Genomic DNA, 11,070 nt, shown 5'->3' with positions numbered 1-11,070 from the left:
GCTTGGATAGAGGTTACATTGATTTTCCTAAAGACGTTTCATTGCTTAACTCTAGATTTGTGATTTCTTTTGAGAGTAGGAAGAACTAATCCAAATTTACTATTTATTTATTATTTACTATTTACTATTTATTATTTACTATTGAGAAACCAGCCCATTTAAAATGCAGACAATATGATAGATCTCCCTCCCTTTTGCTGTTCTCTCCCCTCTGAGAAAAACTCAACTTCACAGGACTTCAAACTTCTCAGAGGAGGGGAGGAACCCACAAAAACAAACAAAAACAACCCTAAAAACCTTTAAAAAACCCCAGTTCATCTTTATTCTACAAGCTTTTCCTCCAGCACTGAAAACCCAATGTGCATTTTCTCCCAATTAGTTTTATCCCTGTATTGTTCTTAATGCTTCCCTGGAAAGGATATTTTTTTCTAGGACCCAGGTGAAAAACTTGATGAAGGGATGGGGACTGTTTGGAGCCCAGAGTCACTAAAAAGGCTTGAGGTAAACATTGGGATATGCCACAGGATACTGAGCCTTTCTGCTATATTTTCTCCTTTCTAACTCTGATCTTCCTGCTTTCATTTTTAAACAGGTATCAGAATCAACCAGGTGACTATTACAAGCTATATCATTAAATCAAAGAGTTTCCTCTTCACCTCCTTCAAATACAATAAAGATCACCCATAAAAACAAAGTCATCCGAGTTCCCCATTTCCCACAGATCTGCGAAAATGCTTATTCAGCCATGGCCATTATGTCTGTGACAAAAAGCATGTGTTACAGACTTGGGGGTTTCTTAACTTTCTGAAATTACTGTTTTGACTTACATCTTTGGGAATGCAAAACTTACTTAATTCTAAGAAAAACAGCTAAGAAAAAGCAAGGAAGAGACAAAGATATTCAGAAAAGAAAAAATATGCAAAACCTCCAGAACACCCATCTTTTACAAGGGGCAATTTCTTACTCTCATGTTTTAAGAGCCTTGCCTCTTTCACATTTAAGCAAAGCTTCCCCAAAACAGACATCACTGATTGCCTTCATTTGGAACTTTCAAACAGTCTTGAAGTAAGAAGTGGGAAGCCAAAAAAGTATATTAAATATAATATAATATATAAAATATATATAAAAATATATATAATATATAATTTAATTTATATAATATATAAAATAATATATAAAAGTATATTAAATCACAGGATAGATATATCCCAGAACCTTGTATGTATCTCTTCCAAGAGAGGTATAACGAAAAAAAATTTGACATGAAAAAGAAATAACAGTAGGCAAGAATGTGGAACATGTAAGGCTTTTTGCTTAAGGTCCCTCATGTCTTAAGAATTTATTAAAAGATGATGTTAGAGCACCTGAATTTCAGCAAATTGCTTCTGAGATGGCTCCTGTTGCAGCAGCTTCTGCTGGAATATTTCACTCTGGCTGTCAGCCAAATCTTTGCTATGCTGATGCCAAATAAACGATACCCAATTTCAACGACAGATGCTGTTGTGTTGACACATAATTGATACCTTTATATTCAGGGCTCCCTGGAATTCTGAAACACTTTATTCACAAGAAATATAACTGACAGCAGAATTCAAAGGGACTTGCATACACATTGCTGGTGCCACTGCACTCCTGGTATTGTGAGACTGGAAGGAAGAGATTGCCAGCTGTCCAGGGTGGTCAGGAACAGGGGAGACCAAAAATTTTCCAGGGCTAAGGAAAATATGGATAGATTCAACCCAGCAGTAACGGTGAACCTGCTCAGCCAGAAACCTACATGACCAGAGAAACAGGAAATCTGAAACTTTTCAACACAAGCCACATATCCCTTTCCTGCAGAGTTTCTAACTGCGTAGAAGATGGAAGTCAGAGAAACAACACAGCATTGAATAACAAATATGTCCATAATCTCCTTTTCATTTTGACTTCCTTGGTTTCCTAGGCAGGAAACAGATTAGCAACCGTTAAAAATATATTTACCAAAGTTATGTTCCAAAGAAAACGTTATATACACTGATCCTTGAATGTTCGCTCCCCTGTAGACAATTTCTAATAAACTTTCATAAACAACATTTATTTGGAATGCAACTATATCCCTCCTCAAGGTAAACACACCTTTGCATCCACTGTCACTCTTACAGGAAAAAATGCTGACAATATTACAATATATGCCTGCAACCTGGGGATTCTTTTGATTTTAGTAACAGAGCATCATATTTTCACACAATGGATAAAAACATGGATGGAAATATTCAGCAAAAGGTTTGTACCCACTCATTTCACAGGAAAAAAAAAAAAACAGAAAAAAAATTGGCATAAAGGAGCAAATAAATGCCACATGGAAAAGTTTTCAGTCATTTATCCAGATAGTATATGCTGTTCAGCAAACATGCAATGTGGTATACTCTACCGTGATGACCCTTCTAAATTAAAAGAAGGTTAAGCTTAAGAATACTTTTGAAATGTACTATATGGGGATTATCAAATACATTTGAATTTTGTAGGTGAACTGAATACACATTTTGTTAACTGTTTCTTAAATTGTATTTTACTACACTGATCACAACCCAGAAAGCTTCTGCAGTGTGATACACTTCTGCTGCTTGTGAGGCCTTAACTAGGTCTCAAATACTGTCTGTACTCCTCTACCACAGGAAAGCTTTCCTCCAGTCAACTCTTTTCTTTCCAGTGTATGAAGAAGGGACTGATGTTAATTCTTCAGACTTTGCACACTGCAGCTCTTTCCTTTAATTCTTCCTCTCCTATGCTTCTAAGGGTTGCTAAGGGCAGAACTGTCACAAGACCTCTCTTCACACTGAACTTCTCCTTCAGGAGTGCCCAGCAGAGAGAATACAGATAAAGTATTACAAAGGAAAAATGCATTTCTCAAAGCTCCTATCTTTTAAACCCCCAAATTTTCCAGTTAGTTCAGCAACACAGAATATATAAAAAATCCAGGTTTATACCCTTGCAAAAGCACAAAGGGCTTGAAAATGTCAAGGAAGTGCATAAAGCAGAAAAGCTTTAGGGGTCAGGGGTTCCTTTTTCACTGTTTTGTAAGGCATTGGAAAAAAAAACAACCCAAAACATATCCAGAAGTTAAAAGTTTAACAGCAATTGCACAGGTACTTTCTTCCCAAAACACCTCAAAACAATCAACTAAAAAAACAAAACAATAAACCACAGAACAAAAAGAAATTTAAAAAGCCCACTCCAAAGAAACCACATCCCTCCCCAAACCACACAGAAATTTTGTCAGTCACAAAGGATAGCTGGGACTAACCTCCCACTGGAATTTGGGCATTTCAGGAACATACACAGAGAATCATAAAATGGTTTGGATTGGAAGGGACCTTAAAGATCATCTTGTTCCAAAGAGAACATGAAAAAAGCAGCTAAGCCAGCTGTCAACAGCTTTGATTTACCAGAACCAGACATGGGGTTATGACAGGGCGCTACACCACAGGCAGACCCAATCCTCCTCACTCCTGTTCAGAGGGGATGAGATGCAAAGCAGTTCCAGATGCTGGTCTGAAGGCCAGTCCCTCAGCACTGCATTTTACACTGAGCACAGCACGGAAATAACAAGGCTCAAAGGCTTACACAGAAGATCCTGCTTCTGTCTAATTACTTGGAAGGGTGTGCAGAAAAGTATAGGTCAGACTGCAAGGCACTGTATAGCTAAACCATGTGTGTGTTAGGAGGGGTGTGATTAGTTCAGGAGGAGATCAATGCTAAGATGCACAAACCAACTCAAATATTTCTACTTGTTACTGAATTTATTCCAAAGATTTACTCCTACAGCTCTTAAGGGGTGTTTGAAAACTCCCCCTGCTCCTCCCTTAAGCACATACTGAAGTCAGTAACTTTCTTTTTTTTAAAAAATACATCATATTCAATAGTAATAACCCATCCTGTTATTAACAAAGGCAAGAATTATAAAAGTCAAATGGATTCTCACTCCTACTTCTGCTACTGGTTTCTGCATATTGTTCTGTCTGGACACAGAACAGAAAGGTTTCACTTTCTCCCAACTCAGGAAGACGGTGCTATAGCTGGAAGACATAGGAAAAAAAACAATAAAATTATGGTATACAGATATTTCTGTTTCTCATCCTCAATTTATCATGCAATTTAAAAGAAAAGCAGAAGTGTGTTTGACAGAGATTACTGTACAATGAGTTTAACATGCTAAGTAAATTACCAACAGAAATAACTAAGTCATCTTCAACTTTCAGAAATGCAAAAACTTAGCAGTAGTTCAGGCAATCAGATTTCAAATCTTACTTTACAGATACCATTTCCTGTACTCTTAAGTATTTCTCTTACAACTGTGGGAAAGATTTAAACAATGGAGGGAAACTGTTTGCTCTGCAGACTGAAATAATAACTCAGCAGCAAGAACCAGCATCAAGACTTTCGAGTAATGGTATCAAACCCTAACATTAAGGCAAAAAGTTGGCATGCAGCCTTTTCCTCTATCTTAAAGTACTTCATCACTAGTAACTCTAAGACTCCAAGCCTTCAAACATATTTCAAAGGTTAGAACAGTAAAAATACAAGCTTCTCCTGCAACAGTTATGAATTCAGAAAACTCAAGTTTTTCTGATGTTGTACAGCATTAATACCTAAACCTCTCAAGCCACTTAGACACATTTATCCTGAAGTTTTTGTCCTAAAATATGCTAGAGTTTAACTGTATGTTTTTCCATTTAAAGTAGGCTGTGAAGGTTGAGTTGATGGCCAGACCCAGCACAGTAAGTGCACAGGTTTCGGAGCAAACCTAAATTTGCAAAGACAACTAACCACAGACGAACTTCCTGTGCCTTTTTGTGGCATGACTGTAGGCTTAGAGCTATATTTTACACTGGCACCAGTAAGTCTAATAAAAAGCTCTGGGATCTCATGTCTTATTTGTATCATGACAGCCATGTACCTGATCTGTGTTTGAGGGTGCACTTTAAAAACTCCATCCTGCACCTTCCTTCTTTTTGTTATGCTTCTAGCTGGGTGTCAAAGTCAAGTAGAAGATCTATCCTGATAAAATGATGCTACTGACATATAATTACCAGTAAGCAGCCATGCTCAGAGCAAACACTTGAGAGGTAAAGCACTACAGTGAGTTTTGGTAACAGATTTATATAACACACCTCCCCCTCCAGACCTGACACTAAGCACTGTACCATGGTCAGAGAACTCCTTTCCAAATATATAAGCAAAGCCAAGGTGTCAAACCAAACTGACACTGGGTGAAAAAGCAGTGAGACCAAGTTCTAAACCAAAAGCAGTCTGAGAAGGAGATGGGATATACACCCTGAAGTCTAGTACATCCAAACCCTGATTATCCATACCTCGAGCATGATACAAAGCCCCAGATCAACATGACCTGAACACAAGGGCTTTTATGCTTAGCAACTAATAAGGCTTGAGGAGCCTTATTAGAGACCCTTCTCAAAAGAGCCTATCTGAAGGCAGATGGTACTTTGAGTGTTAAAGCCTACCAGCCACCTCCTCTCATTTAACATTTTTCCCTCAAGTTTACCATCATGCAAACATAGCTCTTCAGCTCTTTAACTGTAGTACATCTTTATTCTTCATCATTTTTTTAGTGCAGTCTATGGAAAATAAATAAATACATAAATATATCACAGCATTACAAAGGCAGAGCACAGCCACAATCCAAATGGATTGGGTTTGTTACTGCCAGAGTCTATGAGGTGCCCATGGAAGCAAACATTAGGCCATATCATTCTGCACTCCCCCTCACCACACCAGCTCATTTCAGCCTGAAAGAGTCATTTGTGCCTGCAGCAGGGCAGGCCACATTTCCTACTCTTCATGTGACAAAGATATAAACACATTGGTTTAGGCAGAAGCAGCTTTTGCACTGATGTTGCTCTTTATTTTCCACTCTTTTTGTGAAATACAGAGACAATTTCTGAGCAAACCCTTTTGAGAAAGAGCTTTACTCAAAATCACTAGTCCTCTGTCTAGCATAATAAGAGCAGAGAATGCAAATTAGTTTCAATAAAAGCAGCCAGCAATCAATAAGAAAGGGCTGGTCTCTAAGAGTAAAACTGGTTCCTCTAAGGATAAGAGTTAAAAGGAGAAAAACGTAAGAAGATGAATAAAGGAAGCATAAATGTAAACAACATAGGCCATGCACAGGAGAAAAATCTAACAATGAAATTTAAAAAAAAAAAAAACAGACAAACTGTCAAAGAACAGCTGGGGGTAAACAGGAAAGAAAAATACCAGTGCAAATAAAAGGACCATGAGAAAAAGTTGAATGGAAAACATGTGCAATCCAAATAAGATAAAATAAAAATCATGAAAGGGATCAGAAAATAGGTTAGCTGGTACTAAGGCTTAGGGCACCAGTCACGAGTTCACATTCTAGCCTGGTTCACAGGCTTTAGTAAGTCCAATAATGAGTTTCAGCATTCCTGCTTCCACACATCAGGCCATTTCACAAAACCTTGTAAACCTGTCTCCTCTGACCCTCTGCAGTAACACAGAAAGTCAATACCCACCTGAGCAGATCAGAGCCCACCCACTCTGCATGCAGTCAGACTCCTCTGCTATGTCCCTTTACCTTCAAGTCAACAGGCACCTGCAGAGGACTGGGAAAAACCCAGCATTATTGTTACGACCTATTTAAAGAAAAAAAAAAATAATCCAAACACTCAAGACTGATACTTTCACTGATTTCCACATTATTGTGTTTAATTTTTGTAAGTCAGTTAAAGACTGCATTATGGTCACAGAAGCAGCTCTTACAGACAGGGGAAAATACAAGGGTGGCACTGTTAGCAACCTCCACTCGGGGAAACCTATCAAGTGCCGTGCATACTGCAAAAGTCAGTGTCACAAATCACTTTTCCTCCTCCATCTTCCACCTATGAATCCAGCTCCAGTTTCTGGTTTTATCAGCATCTCCCACCAAACCTTGGTTAAGGTGGAAGTGAGGTCCCTATCTTGTGCATGCCTTTGCTACAGCCGATGAGCAAACAGGAAGGCAGGCAGGTACTTAGCTCAGCAGCTTTTTATCCCCAAAGAATCTCACCACTAAACTAAACAGGTAAACTCCTCTGGCCCAAATAATGCAGCCCCCATCAATGAAGTAGCTACTTAAATAGCATACATGAATTGCAAAATCTGGTGTTTTCTACACTCACTGGAAACTGCAGTGGAAAGTTCGCTGCACTGCACTCTATTTCATTTCCATTAAGTTTTGACCAGCATATTGATGGACTAGAAAGATAACCCCTCTGACAAGTCACTCATATACTTAAAATTATGCTTGTACTTTCAGAACTTTAATGCAGAGTAATTTGATTGGGGCATGCCCTACTTTTTGAGAAATTCTACAAGATTTTTAATGACAATAGTGGTCAGAAATTCTACAAGATTTTTAATGACAACAGTAGTCAGAAAAGCTCACACTTTTAAGAAAGTAGGACTAACTTTGCATCTAAAATGGGTGTACGATACAACGAACAAAGAAGAATAAAGAAGACCAAAAAAATCCCTATCTTGAAACTAAATTAGTGACAGGGCAAAAGACAACAGAGAGAATATTATCACACATTCTCATACCCTGAAGATAGACATGTGCTGCTTCTCTGGCTGCTTCCCCCACTCAATATACAAAGCCTGGTTCCTCTATTACCTATAGGAATTATTTTATGGTTTGTCTTAACAAGTAAAAATATTTCTCTCAAAAAACCCAAACAAGCAACCAGAAAGGGGGGGAAAAAAAAAAAAAAGCTGGGCGAGGTGGTCTGTACTGTTGCCGGATTTTACATCTACAACTTCATGGCCTGTAGCTTCTGATAAAACAATTACAGCATTTTAACAGCACACTTCCCTAAGGCAGAGAGCAGTTAAGACCTTTATATACTGAAAGTGATGCCCTTCCATATTTGCATGACCTATCAGCCACAAACAGGATTAAGAGCTCAGCAAATCCTCACACAGGCTACATCCGCCAACATATAACTCATTCCCATAATGAGAAAGGAAGGTAACTTCTCAGGTAACTTCTCAGCTGTATGCAGGACTTACTTGGAAGCTGTTACTGCTATAATTTAAAAAAAATTTAAAAACCAACAAAAAACCAAAACAAACCAAGAAAGAAGCATGGACACCTCAGGATCTTTCACCCTTTAAAAAACAAACTCAACTTGTTACAGAATTTGTGGGCTTACAGCCCTGCCACTGCTCTGGTGGCAGGCATCAGCCTTGAGGATCTCCAGAGAAGCAGGCAAGGTGTCTTTGCAGGACAATTTCTCCAAGCATGACAGCATTTGCATAATGAATCAAAAATTAGAGAAATCTATATTGGCATGCAACACAAATTGCTACTGCATGTCATGGATGTCAATCTACCCAGGCATGCTTCTTGCAGTGAATGATGGAGAGATTAGTATGGAGACAGAGATAATTTTATTCTGAGGCACCTGGACCTGTATGAGATGCCAGATCCATTCTCAAAGGGTTCAGATGGCTTTGGGAGCAGCTGAAGCACATCTGTAGCAGTAAAAGCCAGTCCAATTCAGCAGAGAGAATTCATGGTTAGCTCCCTCAAACCCCTACAGCACTACTAAAGATCAATGTATCTCTCTGAGCACAGTCCCCATGGCAGCAGTGCTGCCTTCTGAATCAGGACCCATCTCCTGTGACTTCCTGGAGGAGTTCAGTCAGCTTCTCACCACTGCTTCTTGGTGGAACACCACCATTGGGACAAGCCTTGTTGGTCTTCAAAGTAACAGGAAAGGGAGAAAGATGATAGAGAAGGAAAATTTGTGAAAACGAACAAGGAAACTGCATCACTTTACACTTTGCACATTACACATCATCAAAGATATCTACCATCCAAAAAGATAGGTTGTATCACCTAATCAGTACATGTATCTTTTATATATATACATGTAAAAGCATTTCTGTGTTAATTTAATGCATAGAAAAACATTATTAGATTTTTAAAAATACAGAATATCTGATGTCTCACACATATCAGTCCCATCAGACTGTGAAGACCAATTATATCCCAAAAAGGTGTAATGTGTGCTTAGGAGTCCCTAGGAGAGCTTTCCAGTGTCCACCCTGGCAGTGTCTAAAGTTGCCCAGCTCTGCAAATCGCTTGTCTTTATCTCTGTAAGTCTGCCAGTGCTGTCCATGCTCTTCTGTACTGCTCTGCATTTGTGGCTAACAGCTCTGCCAAAACCCTCTCAAGGAGCAGAATGGAGACCTATGCCAGTCAAGGCTAGAAAATGGACTAAAGAAACAGGTAGTTCCTAGTTCTCCCAAAATATTGGGCAGTATTTGATAGCTTCACCTAAAATTCCTGTTAGCACATGTCCCTTCTACATTTTCCACAAAGCATGAGGGAAACCAACAGCTAAAATTTCTGTGCCAGGAGCAGTTCATTTATCTGACAAAAATCAGTGAAATCAACAAAGGTTAAGAACAGTTTTTTTCTTAGCTTCATCTTAGGAGGTCTGTATGTTATAAACAGGCCATTAAAAGGCAATTAAGAGAGAGAGAGCAAAAAGTTATTAAAAATGTACCAACAAGAAACTCATTTCACTTTTTTTCAACAGAGCATCAGGGAATTCCTGTAAGACTTCTAGTTCATTTCAAGGAGGAAATTCTGAACGAAGCTAAAAATAGCTGACAATCAAATTTTCAAAATTGAGAGGAACACGGAAGCCCCCAGAGGTTCGACCCAGGGTGGCACCACCCCACAGACCGATAAAAATACCATACATATTTCAAACAGGATAGGGACCACGGAATAGAAATCACTCTGATAAGAAAACATTTAAAACAGTCGAGAAAATAAGAGAAAGGTTTGAACTACAATCGGTTTAGAAACACAGAAGAAAATGATTTTTTTTAAGGTAACTAACAATAAGGAGAGCCGCAAAACTATGCACCGAACTCATGACAGCTCATCGCAGGGACAAAACACGCACCAATAGAGGCACGGTGCTTTAAAACAGAGATGAACCCCACGTTTTCACACTCAGAATAGATTGTTTTCTTTCTTTCTTGGGTCACCTTTAATGCTTCCCTGAGATTTTCTTTTTTTATTTCCAACAGCCTGCTTAAACACGGGTCTCGGTCGTTTCCCAGCACAACTGCACTAGCGATTTGGAATCGAAATCAAGCGGATAAAAAAAGAAAAAAGCAACAACACACAAACCCCGAAAGTCTTCTGCGAGTCTTTGGAGCAGTTCTTTTCCTCGCTAAGCTCTCAGCGGAGCTTCCCGGGGACCGACACCCAGCGCCGGGAGCGTGGCCCGGCGGCGGCTCCCTCCCGCCGATCCCGGCCGGCTCCCAGCTCCCTGCCCGCCCTCCGCCTTCCCAAACTTTCCGGGCTGATCCGCGGCGCCCCGGCCGGGGGACGGAGCGCCCGGAGCCCAAGTCAGCAGGAAGCTGTCCCGCCCGGGAGCCGATCCCGCTGCCCCGCGGCTCCCCCGGGACACCGCGGGCTCGCCCCGTGCCCCGTCACGGCGCTCCCGGCCGCCCCCTTCCCAGCGCCTCCCGCACCCACCGGCTTCCGCCGGGACAGCGGGCGGCAGCGGGGCCGCCGCGCGCCCTTACTTGGAGCTGCGTTCTCCCGAGGGACGGGAAGGGCCGGGCAGCGGCGGGAGAGGAGCTGGGTCCGCAGCGCCGGCCGCCGGCAACTTCCCCGCTCCGCCGCCACACGTGGAGCCGAGGAGCGGGCTGCGCTGCCCGCCCGCCGCTCGCCGCCGAGGACGTGGCAGCTCCGGCCCTCCCCCCGGCCCTCCCCGGCCGCGCCGGAGGCTCCTCCCGGCCCCGCTCTGCGGAACGCGGGGCGCCCTCTGCCGCCCGCCCGGGCACCGCCCGCCCCAGCCGCGCCCGGCCCCGCCGCCCCGGGGAGCCCCGGCCCCGGCCCCGGCCCCGGGCGGAGGGAGCCCGCGGGCCGCGGAGCTGCGTGCAGCACCCCCCGGCCCCCTCAGGTGTCGGGCGCGCAGGACGGGGAAGAGAGGTTTGTAAAGGAGAACGCAAAAATAGGTGGGATCAGGACAGCGATTTTTT

The 11,070-nt window shown here is 41.8% G+C and overlaps 1 protein-coding gene across 1 annotated transcript in view; it reads right to left on the bottom strand.

Annotated features, from left to right (window-relative positions):
* The window catches only part of SMCO4 (single-pass membrane protein with coiled-coil domains 4), a 29,804-nt gene extending 19,002 nt beyond the window's left edge, over window positions 1-10,802 (bottom strand). The window contains exon 1 of the mRNA XM_058856153.1: window positions 10,612-10,802. The gene's annotated coding sequence lies outside the window, so the exon portion shown is untranslated. The remainder of the gene's footprint in view (window positions 1-10,611) is intronic.
* Between the last annotated feature and the right edge of the window lie 268 nt (window positions 10,803-11,070).

This window comes from Poecile atricapillus, chromosome 1, assembly GCF_030490865.1.
Source record: "Poecile atricapillus isolate bPoeAtr1 chromosome 1, bPoeAtr1.hap1, whole genome shotgun sequence".
NCBI classification, from domain to species: domain Eukaryota; kingdom Metazoa; phylum Chordata; class Aves; order Passeriformes; family Paridae; genus Poecile; species Poecile atricapillus.
This window is presented reverse-complemented; position numbering and strand designations above follow the sequence as displayed.